Source organism: Schistocerca serialis, chromosome 2 (genome assembly GCF_023864345.2).
Source record: "Schistocerca serialis cubense isolate TAMUIC-IGC-003099 chromosome 2, iqSchSeri2.2, whole genome shotgun sequence".
In the NCBI taxonomy this organism is placed as follows: domain Eukaryota; kingdom Metazoa; phylum Arthropoda; class Insecta; order Orthoptera; family Acrididae; genus Schistocerca; species Schistocerca serialis.
In genome coordinates, this window is record NC_064639.1 from 778,656,717 (window position 1) to 778,671,007 (window position 14,291).

The 14,291-nt window shown below is 44.3% G+C and overlaps 1 protein-coding gene across 2 annotated transcripts in view; it reads left to right on the forward strand.

Annotated features, from left to right (window-relative positions):
• The window catches only part of LOC126455702 (probable inactive tRNA-specific adenosine deaminase-like protein 3), a 531,452-nt gene that overhangs the window by 446,729 nt on the left and 70,432 nt on the right, over positions 1–14,291 (forward strand). For both annotated transcript variants that reach the window (XM_050091470.1, XM_050091471.1), the window contains one exon: positions 13,819–13,865. The gene's annotated coding sequence lies outside the window, so the exon portion shown is untranslated. The remainder of the gene's footprint in view (positions 1–13,818; positions 13,866–14,291) is intronic.

Sequence of the window (14,291 nt, forward strand, 5' to 3'; positions counted from 1 at the left end):
TTTTATGTATATCAAATTAAACTTAATAGATGAAGTTTCATGGATAAGAAAACTCAATGTTAATATCTATGAATTAATGGAAAGTGGCAGCACAAATAGGCTATTGCTGCAAGAAGAACAGCAGTGGGAATTAGACGAGTTTTTATGGGTGTTATGACCTGACGTATCAAGGAAAGTATGCACAGATTTCCGAAGCACTTAGTCGGAACCATAGAGCTAGCAATGGCTTTTGAAGAAACTGATGCTTTAACCTGAGTCCATGACACAAGAAGTATTTTTCCTCTGTCCACAAACCTTTGTGGGCATCATACCCTGAATGTGCTGTCAGGGAGAGTGTAGAAAATGTGGGAAAGTTGGACACTGAGAGTGGGACTGTAGGCAAAATAGGGGGCATACTGAGAATAAACGAAATGGAAATGACGAACCCTTAAGCGGCAGAGGGAGCTCCAGAACTCCTGAGTAGTGTTCCCAGTGAATTGTAGCATGACTGAAACGTGTATGGGGGCAGAATTTTACTGGACTAGCGACGTAGTGGATGGAAGGGAATGAAGCTTTTTTTTATTAGGCACAGGTGTCAAACCATGATGCACGTGCCTTTCCATAACAACAGCAATAATAACAAGAATTTCTCAGCGATGTGACTGTGTTCTAGCGAACCAGTTAGCAGGAATTCATGGAAGGGCTCCACGTTATGACGTCATTCATTATTTGCTAAGTGATTCACATTTATTAAACAATTTTCTTCTTTAAAAGATGGCAATAATAGTAAAACACAATGGAATAATCTTTTAGAAATAGCAAAATGATACCAGACTAAATGCTTTTAAATTAGAGAACGAAGATTTAAAGCGGCCCTGACAAATTTAAAGCAAAGTTTTTGGTCAACCGTATTGTAACAATGACTTGCACAAATTTAATAACAGGTAAAGTGTTTAAACAAATTTAAATGTCCGAAGCTAACAGAATGGCTTTAATTGCAGAACAAAATTTTGAAGGTCAAATGTAACAACGACTAGCAGAAATTTAATAACAGGTAAAAAGGTTTAAACAGATTTAAATGTCCCAAAGTGACTGAATGGTTTTAATCTACAAATCACGATTTAACACGTTGTTTTGAGAGAGCTGACAAATTTAAGTGACTCAAGGGCCAGCAAATGACTCGGCTGACTAGGGAAAACTTAATACAGAAAGGGCAAGGCGCCAAAGGAATTCAAGCCAAAAGACAAAAATACACAAACGCAGGTCAATTAGTACGATAACACACTTTCAGCAAAATGTGTAGCTAAACAAACAATCCAGAATAACGTACAACCACCCCGACAAACGCCTATTAACGCATTAAACAAAGAATTTCAAGAATAGTACAGTTTAAACACTGGCAAGGACCAAGAATAAGCTTATTAACGTGTTGTTGTTGTTTTTGTTGTTGTGGTCTTCAGTTCTGAGACTGGTTTGATGCAGCTCTCCATGCTACTCTATCCTGTGCAAGCTTCTTCATCTCCCAGTAACTACTGCAACCTACATCCTTCTGAATCTGCTTAGTGTATTAATTCCCACTATGTCTAACTTTAACCTATTCATTTCCCTTTTTAAATTTTCTAACCTACCTGCCCGATTAAGGGATCTGACATTCCACGCTCCGATCCGTAGAACGCCAGTTTTCTTTCTCCTGGTAACGACGTCCTTCTGAGTAGTCTCCGCTCGGAGATCCGAATGGGGGACTATTTTACATCCGGAATATTTTACCCAAGAGGACGCCATCATCATTTAACCATACAGTAAAGCTGCATGCCCTCGCGAGAAATTACGGCCGTAGTTTCCCCTTGCTTTCAGCCGTTCGCAGTACCAGCACAGCAAGGCCGTTTTGGTTATGTTACAAGGCCAGATCAGTCAATCATCGAGACTGAACCAAACTAAAAACGTGGCTGAAGTAGTTTTTAAACAACCATATGAACTTCCCTTCCGGATTGAAATGCTGGTTCCATTAATAACATAACAATCAGATACTAGTACAAGGCGGCCGGCGGACCCAATCAGGCTCCAAGAAGCAGATAAGAAAACTCGCTTTACAATACCTGAGGGTCCCAGCACAGAAAATTTCACAATTCTATGGCAGCGCACACACTATACTAATAGATCTGGCCAGATCAGGATCTAAAACGATTAATAGAGCACATCAATCGTAAATGTTCATGACAGAACCAGTAGCATCTGCGACCGCTGTCACATTCCCCCCACTTCCACAGACGGTGACAATAATAATGCCAGGCATCTTTTGGCAAGGAGAAACACTATTAAAAAGAAAGAATAAAAACTATTACCACAATCTTCACATCCAGGGATCGCAGCTAAGTTACTTTCCAGGAAAGCAACACAGGGCGCTCAGCGAACACAGAGGTTGGTAGGCTCAGTCATGTTGTGTAAGCGATACAGATCACATTAGGTCAGATCCAAACTTCCCGGAAGACACACACAATCACCACTCAGGGAAGAATCATAAAGGGCAGGGCGGTAACAACAGAGCTTGCTAACGCCACCAAAGTAGATCACACAACGCGGTCCGACAAGAGGAAAGAGGTGTCCCTTCAGAGCACCAGAATCAGCTAATGATAATCAAAGTCGTTCCCGTTGCAAGAATTTCCTCAGGGCGAATCGGTCAAGACACCGACCACAGTGCGTGGCAACACACGTTTCCTCGTCGTCCCCCGCTGACTGTCCATTCCACCACTCGCCCGTTTCGCAAACACGCAAACATTTCAGACAGGAATTAGAATTATATATTGATATCTTCAGCTGCTGACGGACGTTGATATATATCAACGGGGACAGGTGAAAATGTGTGCCCCGACCGGGATTCGAACCCGGGATCTCCTACTTACATGGCAGACGCTCTATCCGAGGGCACAGAGGCTAGTGCGACTGCAGGGACTCTTTCTCGCACGCCTCCCGCGAGACCCACATTCTCACCTTATACGTCCACACACTACATTCGTAGTGTCCCTACCCAACACACTCATTACTCGTGGAAGACATTCTTACCAAGCCCCGTAAGAGTTCGGGTAATATGTGTGCATCCGCACAGTAGAAGGTCATGACCGGTATTGCCAGAACGATATACTTACATGGATATGGTGTCTGTTCTTTCGGACATGTCCGAAGGAACAGGCACCATATCCAAATATTTCAGACAGGAAGACGGAGGGCAAGAACGCCGCCCAGCGACCAGAGGGGAAACGAATGCCAGTTTATCACCAAAACTCGTATAGTCAGAGAAAGATACACGTAACTTATTGCAGGGTGTTCCAAGAGGAAGCTCCATAGTTGGCATTTTATCTTAACGATTTGTGGTTGTGTAATGGATGCTCTTTTTAGCTTAACCTAATTTTTTATAGATTCTGTTATACGACACCAGTATGCGAAAGTATTTTAAGTGACCGATTAGAACAGGGAAAAAATATCACAGAGCTCGTACTGCGCCCAATAATAGAGAAAGGAGCTGTAATTGTTCTTGGAAAGTACGCCATGCTGTATGACTGTAGCACAGCACCGCTACTCGTGATCGCTGTCAGACAGGTGTCGCTGGTGTCTTTCAGTTCCTGGAGTTAGTCTTTGGGACGGCTAGATATGCCCTGATACTGTTAATCTCTTCTAGTCAAAAACAGAAAATGACTGTCATCAACTTGTGCTTATTTTCTTACGCAGGTGTCTTTGCAGAAGATAAACAGGGTGTATTCCATGATCTTGTACTGGGGGCTTTTCATAGTGGTTGTAGGGGATGTCCGAACAAGAACAAGATTTTCAGAAAGCCGGGGCGAAACTACTTTCTCTGTGCAACGAGAAGAAACGGTTACGACGCTGGCGCAAGTTAGGTCGGCGTCAACAAATTCTTATCTGCTTCTCTCGTAGTTACCTGTAACGTTGGATGCTGTCTTACGCGGGAAGTTATCTGTAGGCGCGGATTTTCTCGAAGTATTTTCTTGTTGTGCCGAGAACAGACTGCAGCTGGAAAATAAACTGGCGTGAAACTGAAGTTTGGTTCGTTTTTATAGTATGTATGCCTAGCATCACCGGATACACTAGTTGGTGTATTTTTTCGAAACATGGATCCGGTTTCACGGTTCCCTTGTTCCTTCTTTGTGAATGTTTGCAAATGTTAAGTAGTTTTAATTGAAACATTGCTGCTGTAATTGCAGGTTTAGTTACACAGAAGAGCGTGTAGAGTCTATAAAACAGCGAATTATTTGCTCATGAAACTTCAGTGCCGTAAGAAACTAAGTACAGTTATTTATTGACCCTTAAAAGAAAAAGCTCCTGATTTTCTTATGCAGCTTTAAATATTTCTCTTGTACTCCTCATCTTATATACTGTAAACTAACAGTCGTTTTCTTATTTTCTTACGTCGATCTGTATTAAGTCTTTGTTTTCCTTTTTATATAATAAGTGTGTCTGTGTATTACGTCATAGGGCTGTAAGCTTTCGTATTTGCTTCAATCCCCGATAGGGGCGGGGATTTTTCCTCGTCCGGGACGGTCCCGGATTCACTCTGCCTGCTCTCAAACCGAGCGAGGTGGCGCAGTGGTTAGCACACTGGACTCGCATTCGGGAGGACGACGGTTCAAACCCGCGTCCGGCCATCCTTATTTGAGTTTTCCCTGATTTCCCTAAATCGCTTCAGGCAAACGCCGAGATGGTTCCTTTGAAAGGGCATGGCAGACTTCCTTCTCCATCCTTCCCTAATCCGATGGGACTGAAGACCTCGCTCTTTGATCTGTTCCGCAAAACCAACCAACCAACCAACCAACCTGCTCTCAAATGAGTGCGGGGTATCTTTCCAGGGGCTAAAAGAGGGCCAGGGCGAGGTGCTTGCCACCCTCCTCCTCCTAGTGCCGCAGCGAGTACAGAGATGGCACTCTTGCTGCAGTCACAGGCTTGCGCCACAAACTTATCTTTTATCTTTTACATTTAGTGAATGCTCTGTCGAAGATAAAGACTACGAAAGTGTTGTGACAGACAATTCGCAACTTTTTACCTAACACAACTATTATTGATGTAAGTTCACAAGGTTGATGACTGAACAACAAACGAAAAGTAACAAAAACGATGCCAGTAAAAGTCTCCTAATTGAGGCATACACTTCTAATTTTCCACAAAGGTTCGTGGTAACACACACACACTAGCAACAGTCCAATTCAGAGACGAAGACGTAATCTTCAACGGTCGCAGTACACGACGTCGGCATCCGGCGTGAACTGAACTTCGGGGCTGGTTCTAGCCCCTAAATAGCTGTCCCTAGCCAGTCAGTTTTTGGCCTAGTGATACTTCCTGCAGGCCGTGGCTCGAGCTCCCTCTGCAGGAAGTAGTGCTCGGAATGTATGTAAATAGCCAATGTTTACCAAGGTGCTTTTGGTACGCCTTGTGCATAGACAACGTCGTCCTCTATGGCGTAATATGGGTTGCCAGCCCTCAGGGCCTACCTTGGCTCCGGTATAACACAAAGTTTTATTAACATTGAACACAACCCCTTTTAAACCTGTAGCGCATCTGACCAACCTAATATCTAAATTCTTAAAATTCGCGTTTTCCACTTCACCTACTTTACTTTTCTCGAATACTACAGCGTCCTGTCACATTTATGTGACCACTTTTCAAAAGACTCAATAACCAACTTTTTCAGCGCGGAACACTGCGAAAAGTGCGGGAAGAGAGTGTATGAGGTTCTTGAAGATACCGACAGGGATGTGAAGCCATGCCGGCTTCAGTGCCGTGACCGGCTGTGCTACGTTTCTAGGTTGAGGATCCATGACGCGTACAGCCCGACCGAGCTTGTGCCACAAATTCTTGATCTCGTTGATAAACGGGGACTTTTATGGTCAGGCGAGTACAGTAAACTCGTCCTAGTGATCTTTGAGCCACGCACGTACACTGCGAGCTGTGTGATACGCTGCAGTGAACTGATGGTAGATGCATCGTGTCGTGAAAAACAAATTACATGTAGGGATTGACATGGTCCCAAGGGTAGGTGCATAGTTGTGTTGATCCATTGTACCTTCCAATTCCAAAATGACGAGATCACTCAAGGAATGTCACGGAAACATTGCTCAAACCATAAAACGTGCCGGGTGTTTGCTTTGACGTGCTTTACGCCGTACATGCCGACGGACAACAACATGAGTCATCTGCAACGGCCACCTGTCGCTACTCAGTGGATGTCGAATTGTGGTACTGGCGTGCAAATTCCAGTCTTCGTCGCCCATGAACAGCAGTTAGCATGGGTGCATGAACTCAGCGCCTGCTGCAGAGGCCTACATCTACATTTACATATATACTCGGTTAGCCACCAAGCGGTGTGTGGCGGAGGGCACAATTCGCGCCAAAGTCATAATTATTCTCTTTATTCTCCCCCCCCCCCACCCCCACCCCTCCCTCTGTTCCACTCGCTGATCGCGCGGGTGAAAAACGACTGTCTCGTCGCCTCAGTACGAGCTCTAATTTCCCATCTTTGAATGGTGATCATTGTACGATTTGAAAGTAATAATGTATGCTCTACATCCTCGGTGATTTCGGAATTTAGTGAGCACCCCCTTCCGTTTAGCGCGCCGTCTATCTGCAGCTGTGTCCCACTTCAAACTTTCTATGAGATTTGTAACGCTCTCACGATGGCTAAATGTACCAGTCACGTATCTTGCCGCTCTTCTTTGGACCTTCTCAATCTCTTGAATCAGACCCAACTGATAAGGGTCCGATACAGACGAACAATGCTCTAACACTGGACGAACTAACGTATTTTGAGCCATTTCCTTTGTTGAAGGACTGCATCGCTTCAGGATTCTACCAATAAACTGCAATCTAGAGTTCACCTTACCCGTTACAGTGTAATCTGATCATTCCATTTGATCATTTCGGATAGTCAGACCCAGATACTTGACGGATGTTACCGCTTCCAAAGACTGGGCATTTATTTGGTACTCGTAGATTAATAGGGATTTTCGCCTTGTTATATGCAGTAGGCTACACTTGAGAGATAACTGCCAGTCATTACACCAAGCCTTTATTTTCTGCAAATCCTAATTGATTTGTTCACAACTTTCGTGTGATACTACTTTCCCGTAGACTACAGCATCATCGGCAAACAGTCCAATGCCGCTGTCAATACCATCAACCAGATCGTTTATGTAAATCGCAAAAAGCAGCCGACATGTTACGCTGACCTGGGGCACACATGAAATTAGGCTTGTTTCTGTTGAAGTCACCTCGTTCAGGACGACATACTGCTCCCTGTCTGTCAGAAAAATTTCTATCCAACTGCATATGTCATCGGATAGACGTAAGGGCGCACTTTTTGGAGCAAGCGACAGTGCGGAACTGAGTCGAACGCCTTTCAAAAGTCGAGGAATATGGCATCAACCTGGGAGCCGGTATCTAGAGCCTGTTGTATATCATGCACAAAGAGGGCCAGCTGTGTCTCACAGCCGGCCAGTGTGGCCGAGCGGTTCTAGGCGCTTCAGTCTGGAACCGCGCGACCGCTACGGTTGCAGGTTCGAATCCTGCCTCGGGAATGGTTGTGTGTGGCGTCCTTAGGTTAGTTAGGTTTACGTAGTTCTACGTTCTAGGGGACTGATGACCTCAGATGTTAAACCCCATAGTGCTCAGAGCCATTTGAACCAATTTTTTGTGTCTCACATGACCGCTGTTTTCTAAAACCGTGCTGGTTTCTGCAGATGAGATTCTCAGGATCAAGGAAGTTCATTGTGTCTGCACAAAAAATATGTTCCATGATTCCACAACAAGTCGATGCAACACTGGCTGATCAGTCGTTGAGGAGACACTGTTGACAGCCAGTTGGTTCATCTGGGTAGTCTGCCTGTACACATCTCCTCAGCCGTCGGTCACCCTGTCTTCTATGGCTCATGGTCCACCGCAGTTGCCTCTTCGCTGGTTTCAGATAGCGCAGTTTTGCCATGCACGATGTGCTTTAACCACTGCGGTAGGCGAACAGTGTACAAGCTTACGCGTTCCGGAAGTGCTTCCACCCTTGGGCTGAAAGCCAGTGATCATGCCGTTTTTGATGTAAGGTAAACCGCTCTCTTTCTGCATTGCGACAATGATTGCACTGTTTCCCGCGTCCCCCTCCAAATTGCTTCAAATGGCTCTGAGCACTATGGGACTTAACATCTGAGGTCATCAGTCCCCTAGAACTTAGAACCACTTAAACCTAAGCTGAGCACTATGGGGCTTAACATCTGAAGTCATTTGTCCCCTAGAACTTAGAACCACTTAAACCTAACTAACCTAAGGACATCACACACATCCGCGCCCGAAGCAGGATTCGAACCTGCGACCGTAGCAGTCACGCGGTTCCGGACTGAAGCGCCTAGAACCGCTCGGCTACAGCGGTCGGCCGTCCCCCTCCCCCCCCCCCCCCTCCCCGCCCCCGACATGCTTCTTTATATGCACTCTTCTGCTAGTGCTGCCACTTGCCGTCCGTGAGTGGTTATTGCACGTTGACGTCGAACATAGGCAGAGGTCGCATTAATGTTTATCATGAAAAATAAATCTCTGATTGTGGCGGAATTGCTTTTCTAAGTTCATGGAAATTAAAAAGTTCGACTCGATTCAATAAATGTATTCAAAATGTTCAAATGTGTGTGAAATCTTATGGAACTTAACTGCTAAGGTCATCAGTCCCTAAGCTTACACAGTACTTAACCTAAATTATCCTAAGGACAAGCACACACACACCAATGCCCGAGGGAGGACTCGAACCTTCACCGGGATCAGCCGCACAGTCCATGACTGCAGCGCCTAAGACCGCTCGGCTAATCCCGCACGGCTAAATGTGTTCATCTATAGATCAAGAAATGTTACGAATTGAAAGCTCTCTGATGATGATATGATGCATGTGTTCTGCAAAACCGCTACGTACAAATTATTTGTTCCAAAACTCACAAAAATACATGTAGTTCAAATACGACACCAGTGAATCAGTCCAGGCTGGGAACTAAGGTCCGTAAACGAACTGTCACATCCAGGAGTAAAGAGCCATTCAGAGACAAAGTCAGTTACTACGTCGCTGCTCAATTTGCGATTGTCCCTATCCTCGCTGTTACTTGTTGGCGGCGATTCTGAGCCGGTGTAAATTTCTTCCGACTGTTGCTAACGTAAGTTCCTGCGTGCGTATCTGATGCCCTCTGACCGAGAACTGGTGAAGACTGACTCCTGATTGCCGATGATAAATGCTGGTCGTTCACTAATGCTAAACACTTGGCTCTGTCGACGATAAACTGTGCTAAAGTCCTGATGAACCGTGCCGATAAACTCCTCGCTAGGTTGCAAGCTATGAAGCCACGCGGATTACAGCACTGAATCCACGCGATTGACTGGTGCTGCAGGCGATAACGTGTACCTCGCTCGTGGTACTGCAAGCGAAGTGAAGTTATCGTTGTGCGCGATTGGTGCGCGTAACGAGGCACGGAGAAATGGTGCGGTCGGCACCTGTGGCATCTGGGGACAGCCGCCAAAGTCTTCGCCAGTCTTGGTCCCGCCTGAGTGTAGGCACACCGATATGCCGTTGCGTCAGGGAGGTGGACTACGCGGAGGGGTTGCGATGTGGGATACAGCTAAAGACGTAAAGTCATACTGACTTGTTGAACAGCATTCCTGGACAGCACTGCCAGTAAGACCATTACTCATGAAATGCAAAGGTCTGGTATCGCGTCCCAGTTTCGCTCAAGACACACTACACCACCCCTCGAAGTTTGCCATAGTATTTCTGGGACACTCTGTATACTAAGCGGTGGAAACATTCCTCAGAAGATTACATACTGTTATATGGTTGCACCTATTGAGTATGTGGAGACTTTTAGCCTGGTAGTATATCTAGAATTGCTTCCCTCAGGAAACTTTGTTAGCGGCACGGCTGCGCACGAGGAGGTGTATGAATGAGTTGTATTTATTTATAGCAAAATTAAAACATAATTATAATTTATTTACTGCTGTCATTTTTTGTGGTGACACGTTTAGCTCAGCGATTTCCACAGCCACGTCAAGCTTTTGATTCCTTCTGTAGAAACATCGCCGATTCGTAGTAGATACATAGACCTTATTGGCAGAAATTTGAGCGAATTGTTTAATTAATACAGTCACTACTAAAAGCCTTCTGCTTTACGTAGTTGATACTCTTTGATCTAGTACGAATGCAAAAGCGGTTTGAGGCGTTGCTGTTACAAACAGCGCTGTGTAACGGGCATTCTACGAGACTAGAGGCGCTGATTCGGTATCCGCTTAGACATTTGTCATACACATGTTTTAGGAGGGGCGTTTGAAAAGTCCGTGCAAAAATGAAAACTACCGTACTTACGTATTTGGGGTAAAACTCTTTATTTTTCGACATAGTCTCCTTTTAGATTTATACTCTTCTGCCAAAGCTGTTCTAATTTGTTGATCCCTTCCGTATAATAGGAATTGTCCAAGTCTGCAAAATAGCTGTTAGTTGATGCAATCACCTCCTCGTTAGAATAAAATCTTTGTCCCGCCAGCAATTTCTTCAAATTAGGGAACAAATAGTAGTCCCAGGAAGCCAAGTTTGGAGAATAGGGGGAACGTGAAACGAGTTGGAATCCTATTTCCATTAATTTTGCAACCACAACTGCTGAGGTGTGTGCTGGTGCAATGTCGTGATGGAAACGACCTTTTTGTGGTCGAATCGCCTGCGTTTTTCTTGCAGCTCGGTTTTCAAACGGTCCAATAATAATGAATAATATGCATCTATAATAGTTTTACCCTTTTCCAGATAGTCGATGAGGATTATCCCTTGCGAATCCCAAAAGACAGTCGCCATAAACTTTCCGGCCGAAAGAATGGTCTTCGCCTTTTTTGGTGCAGATTCTCCCTTGGTAATCCATTGTTTAGATTGTTGTTTGGTCTCAGGAGTGTAGTAATGTACCCATGTTTCATCCACAGTGACGAAACGACGCTTAAAGTTCTGCGAATTCTTCCTGAACAGCTGCAAACCATCCTTGCAACACTTCACACGATTCCGTTTTTGGTCAAGCTTGAGCAATCGCGGAACCCATCTTGCGGATAGCTTTCTCATGTCCAAATGTTTATGTAAAATATTATGTACCCGTTCACTCGAGATTCCCACAGCACTAGCAATCTCACGCACCTTAACTCTTCTGTCATCCATCACCATACCATGGATTTAATCAATGATTTCTGGAGTCGTAACCTCCACAAGGCATCCAGAACGTTCAGCGTCACTTGTGCCCATATGGCCACTCCGAAAATTTTGAAACCACTTATAAACTGTTCTAATGGAAGGTGCAGGCTCACCGTAATGTTTATCAAGCTTTTCTTTAGTCTCCTGGCGAGTTTTGCCTTTCATAAAGTAAGCCGGCCGCGGTGGCCGAGCGTTTCTAGGGCTTCAGTCCGGAACCGCGCGATTGCTACGGTCGCAGGTTCGAATCCTGCCTCGGGCATGGATGTGTGTGATGTCCTTAGGTTAGTTAGGTTTAAGTAGTTCTAAGTTCTAGGGAACTGATGACCTCAAATGTTAAGTCCCATAGTGCTCACAGCCATTTTGAACCATTTTTTCATAAAGTAATGTTTAATCACCACTCGAAATACTTTTTCGTCCATTTTTTGACAATCACTCGACGTCCTTGATTCACGCGAATACCACACACAAATAAATAGACCAATATGGCTGAAACTTGGTGTGCGTTCTTTCCAAAGATGCTACTAACTAAACATGACCTTGATACGCGTCGGTGGTGCCATCTCTCGGATTTTGCATTGACTTTTCAAACGCCCCTCGTATTTCCCAAATAGAACCCGGGCCTGTGTATCGTTTCACTGCTATAAGATGCATTTCGCTATTATCGTAAATTAGTTCCTGTGATCCGCATGCCTGGCCACCGAGCATAGAGGATATGTTGAAGTTTAATGTTTGCATTTATTATGGCAAAGAATAGTTTCTAGACTTGAATATCATTTATTATTAGACCCTGTAAATAAAGAATTGTCGCCAATGTAATTGTAATACAGTTTTATGTAACTGAGCTCTTAAATTATTTTTGCCTTTTATCATAAAATAATTACGAAATTTGCGTAAACACACTTATAACTCATTTGACGATAGTTTAGCGGTCTCTGCAATCATAGGTGATCGCAGTAGCTGCCAAGCGCTGGTGCTACTACTAGAGAGCAGCTGATACGGCCGGTTTGTATTTCAAGAGGCGTTGCCAGAATTACAGTTTGTAATTACCAGAGTATCGCAGAATTAAGGTAGCATCTGTTTTTTAATTGTCGGTTATACTTCTATGTTATACACCGCTAGCCGTTAAAGGCCTTGAAGACGGCTTGAAACAAACGTCAATTGGTATGAAGTGTCATAAGTGCTTGGATTAGCAAATGGTTAGCGTTTAGGCGCAGCCGCACGGAGTAACGCCATCTGCATTCTGTATACGAGTACAGGGAAGGGTTACTCAGCTGATTTCTCATTTAGCAATCGTGTTTGAATATTAGTTGTTTGTGAGAAGACGGTAATTTTTCTAGTGCAAGATGCGGAAACGTCCACCAGTCTATATGAACATCATGGACTGTGGAGGCTGCAATTTATCATTCCATGATGTTTCTGACACTTTGGTCGAGTTCCCACGAGTATCATGCAACTGTGGAATCCATGGGTTCAGGAGAGCCGTATTTAGCGTCATGTAGGATGTCGTCGGCACTATACGATCACTGCCAGAGAGGACAGCTGCTTGTTCGCCCGTCACCTACGTTGGGTCATTGACGTGTTAACGCCTACGGCTTTCCCTTATTTTCGAGGTCTCCTTGACGCTTTCAACAAGCTAATGCAAGACTGCAGGTTGTGCGTTCTGTCTTGATCCATGACTGTATAGGAAGTGTTCGACTGTTGTCAAGGGCGGTAGATTCTCGAGATCCTCAAAAATGGTTCAAATGACTCTGAGCACTATGGGACTTAACATCTGAGGTCATCAGTCCCCTAGAACTTAGAACTACTTAAACCTAACTAACCTAAGGACATCACACACATCCATGCCCGAGGCAGGATTCGAACCTGCGACCGTAGTAGTGGTCGCGCGGTTCCAGACTGAAGCGCCTAGAACCGCTCGGCCACACCGGACGGCTCGAGATCTTCCATCCACTGAAAACATCTGATCGTGGTTTGTCTGTCGTCTAAGCTCATATGGTCGATTCCCGTTCGGGTTAGAGCCATTCTTGCTGCCATAAGTGTCAGCTCTGCGTACTAAAATTCACATCCTGTACACCCCTAAATCACCTCCGAATTTAATAATGTATTCTTCCTACTTTCTTTATATGCATGATAAGTAAAATTTCGGTATTTACGTTCCTTTGTGGTGGTTCAGCTTTAAAGCGTCAATTGGTTTTAGAATGTTACTAGCCTGTGATACATTCGCAGGTAATTCACACCAAGTCAACAACGTCTTAAAACAAGTGGAACTTCAATGCCCCCTCCCGCCCCTGGGTCATGCTGTTCCTTTGTAACTAAACACATTCGCGTTCATGGTTCATGCATGATATGTAATGGATAGGCGTAGAGATGTGCTGGTGATTTAAAACGGTGCAGTAAGACTGGTTCAAAAGATAATGTTGGTTTAAATCCGTTTAATAGCGAGTTTACATGGTATAACTGGATGGCAGGGGCAAGGCATAATATAAAAAAGTAATTATTTCTGGGGTTTTAATTCTAAATTTAAGGCTCAGTCATTATTTTCTGAAGTAATTGTTTTAAACACAGAAGTGTTTGCAAATGGTTTATTTCTTGTGTTCCAGGCATCAGTTTTGCACTTGGACTCGACGACAGCTGCAGCAAACAAAAGGTAATAGCACTTCATCAGAGCTTGTACAGAGAGGTCACTCGATATATCATAACATTATTCACAAAGTTACTGACTTTGTTTGCAGTATGCACACGGATATTATGTTAAGTCCTCATACGATGAAAGAAAGGTATTTTAAGAAGGATCTTGTATATCTACTCGTTCAAAATCGTATCTGAGGCTCTACTGCACTGACAGAAGTTTTTTGTCCATACAGGAGCCAAACTGTTTCGGAATTTTATGTGCATCCGAACATGAGCGGACCAGTTCCGTTCTGATGAACTGATGTTTGTTCGGCATTTAAAATCCTGGTTGATAAAGTGCGCAAATGTTGCATAGTGGACAATTATCGCCATCAGCTCGATGGAGAATTAACAACATTCTAGAAATTGTATTTCGAAAAGAGAGCAATACTAGCTTGAAATT